The sequence below is a fragment of the Mus caroli genome, chromosome 9 (genome assembly GCF_900094665.2).
Source record: "Mus caroli chromosome 9, CAROLI_EIJ_v1.1, whole genome shotgun sequence".
NCBI lineage: Eukaryota > Metazoa > Chordata > Mammalia > Rodentia > Muridae > Mus > Mus caroli.
Genome location: NC_034578.1, coordinates 92,844,056 through 92,847,655, shown reverse-complemented (window position 1 = coordinate 92,847,655; position 3,600 = coordinate 92,844,056). Strand labels below are relative to the sequence as shown.

At 39.9% G+C, this 3,600-nt stretch overlaps 1 pseudogene; it reads left to right on the top strand.

The window, feature by feature from the left end:
* The first annotated feature begins 868 nt into the window (after positions 1-868).
* On the top strand, positions 869-1,920 carry LOC110302503 (annotated as a pseudogene).
* The last annotated feature ends 1,680 nt before the right edge of the window (positions 1,921-3,600 follow it).

Genomic DNA, 3,600 nt, shown 5'->3' with positions numbered 1-3,600 from the left:
ACTGAGACCTAGAATCTGCCTAGATGGCCATCTAAAGATGAGTGGATAAAGGAAAGATAACACAGACACACAATGGAATTTTGTTCACCCATAAAAGGAATGCAATTATGATATTCACACAAATGTATGGGACTTGAGATTATCATGTTAGCAAAATAAGCCAGATCCATAAACACAAATATCATGTTTTCTGCTATAATCAGAATCTAATTTAAATTTAGATAGATAACAGACAGACAGAAGACAGATAATAAAAATAGAAGTGGGGTAAGAGGGGGCATTCTAAAGGAAGGGGAAGGAACAAGAGAAAATTTGTATGCATATGTGTTTGTATGTGTGTGTGTATGTGTGCACATACGTTTATATGTGTGTATGCACATGTGTATGGTGTGTACATGTGTGTTTTTGTATATATGTGTGTGCACGTATATTTATGTGTGTGTGCACACACATGTATGTGTGTGGTGTGCACTTATATATTTGCATGCATGTATGTACGTGTATATGCATATATGTTTGTGTGTGTGTGTGTGTGTGTGTGTGATGGAAACAGAAGAGAAATACTTTGGGAGAGATAAGGGATAGGAGACAGATGTGTAAGAACAGAACATAAACTAAAAAGTATGACATATAATGAACCCTATGTCTCGAACCCTATGTCTCTGTACACTAACCAAAAGTTTGAAAAATAAGTATCTGAAAATATGTAATTTTTATGAAAATGCAAAAGCAAATCAGTGTACTAAAAATGTACTGAGCACATTCGTTATCTTATTCCTTTCTGCTCTTTGGCGCTGCTGATGAAGCGTCACTGAAGGCTCTCATCACCCTGATGTCATGTCTAAGTGTCTGAGTCTCCCAGGAGCCGGAACAGCTGTGGAAGCTCTTCCTTAGAGGGTTGAGCTCCAAAACAACAGATGAGAGTCCGAGGAGCCATTTTGAGCAATGAGGAATACTCATCGACTGTGCGGTAATGAGAGATCCAAACACCATGAGATCCAGGGGCTTTGGGTTTGTCACATACGCCACTGTGGAGGAAGTGAATGCAAGACCACACAAGGTGGATGGAAGAGTTGTGGAACCTAAGAGAGCTGTGTCAAGAGAAGATTCTTAGAGACCAGGTGCCCACTTAACTGTGAATTAGATCCTTGTTGGTGGTATTAAAGAAGACACTGAAGAACATTGCTTTCAAGATTATTTTGAGCAGGAAAACAGAATTAAAGTGAAATTATGACTGACAGAGGCAGTGGAAAAAAGAGGGGCTTTGCTTTTGTCACCTCTGACGACCATGATTCTGTGGATAACATTGTTATTCAGAAATACCATACTGTGAGTGGCCACAACTGTGAGGTAAGAAAGGCTTTGTCGAAGCAAGAGCTGGCTAGTGTTTCATCCAACCAAAGAGGTCGAAGTGGTTCTGGTTTGGTAGCAATGACAGTTTTGGTCAAGGAGGGAACTTCAGTGGTCATGGTGGCTTTGGTGGCAGCCGTGGTGGTGGTGGTGGTGGTGGTGGATATGGTGGCAGTGGGGATGGCTATAATGGATTTGGCAGTGACAGTGGCTATGGAGGAGGTGGCCCTAGTTACTGTGGAGGAAGCAGAAGCTATGGAAGTGGTGGACAGGGTTATGGAAAACAGGGCAGTGGCTATGGCGGGAATGGCAGCTATGACAGCTATAACAACAAAGGAGGCAGAGGCAGCTTTGGTGGTGGTAGTGGAAGCAATTTTGGAGGTGGTGGGAACTACAGTGGTTTTGGCAATTAGTCTTCAAATTTTGGATCGATAAAAGGAGGAAACTGGAGGCAGGAGCTCTGGCCCTTCTGGTGGCAGAGGCTAGTACTTTGCTAAACCATGAAACCAAGGTGGCTAAGGAGGTTCCAGCAGCAGCAGTAGCTATGGCAGCAGTGGCAGGGGGTTCTAATTACAGTCAGGAGACAAAGCTTAGCAGGAGAGGAGAGGCAGAGAAGTGACAGGGAAGCTACAGCTTACAGCAGATTTGTGAACTCAGCCAAGCACAGTGGTTGCAGAGCCTAACTGCTACAAAGAAGACATGTTTTAGACAATACTCATGTGTGTGGGCAAAAACTCCAGGACTGTGTTTGTGGCTAATTGTATAACATGCTATTTTAGTTTCTATTCTGTGGAAAGTGTATAGCATTCCAACAAAAGGTTTTATTGTAGACCTTTTTCACCCATGCTGTTAATTGCTAAATGTAATAGTCTGATCATGGCGCTGAATAAATGTGTCTATTTTTTTTTTAATGTGCGTGTAAATTTAGTCTACCCTGAAGCCATCTTGGTAAACTTCCCCTACAGTGTGAAGTTAGAATTCTTTTAGGGTGGTACCAAATTCCATCTGGAATTTATTTCTGGTTGCTTGGGTAGAGAAGCCATTGTCTTCACAAACCTTGGTGTTGTTAAGGTTCCAGTTACTATTGTAACTTGTAATGAGTTTCACCATTGAAAGGGTCATCCAAGCAAGGTCACAGTTTTGTTACAATGGTTGTTGGCACACCCTATGCAATAGCAAAATTGAATAATGATATCAGATAAAATAACAGATGGGAATGAAGCTTGTATGTCATCTGTTATCATGAGTACTCAATAAATGATTTAATTCTCTTGAAAAAAAGTACACTTTTTTAAACAAATGGTGTCTGTAAATGTGGATATCCCCAGACAAAAACAAGTCAAAGCCTTGAAACCTAAAACTCATACTTTATATGAAAGTTAATTTAAAATATTATTTTGATATTAAATACAAATCATAAAGCCCAAAGATCTTTTTAAAGCATTCCTAGATTTAAGAGCACAGATTGTACTCCAGACAGAAACAATTGATGAATTAGACTTCAGCAAAATTACAATTTTCTGTGACTGAGAAGATAAGCAGCAGTCTGAAAGAAAAATACCAGAAAACTATAAATTCAGCTAAGGACCAATGTCTAAAATATAATTTGTAGGGAACACTCAAATGCAACAGTCAAAATTATCCAAAAAGGAATTGGGCAAAATAAATAAAAGTATACCTAAGTGACTATTAAAAGGATAAAATATGCATTTGAAAAGATGTTCAAAATCATTAGTAATGACAGACATGCAAATTAAAACCATAATAGATGCCATTCCATGCCCATTCCGGGCAGTTAAATTTGTAAAAAATGGCAACACCACAAGAGTGTGAAGCAGATGGCGGAAGAGGATCAATCATACATTTCTTGGGGGAAAGTAAACTGGTCATACCAAACTAAGAAACAATGAAAAACATACAACTGTAAACTGAACCAGCAACTGCCGTCCTGGACACTTGTCCCAGAGAAATGAAGTCTCGGGTCACAAAAGCCTGTAAGTGGATGATTAAGGCACCTCCATTTGTACCATTCAAGCACTGGAAACAGCCAGCTGCCCTTCCGTGGGTAAGCAGTTTAACTGCTACAACCACTGTGGAGAGCTCTTGGTGCTACTTCTAGGAATTTAGCAAGAATATTTAATGTTGGGCTAGGATAAGGAAGTTAGCTCAGGAAAATACAACTCCGGAATATATTCATTGTATCTTGGACATCTTGATAAGTCCCTGCAACGAGTGACCTTGGGACTTTTG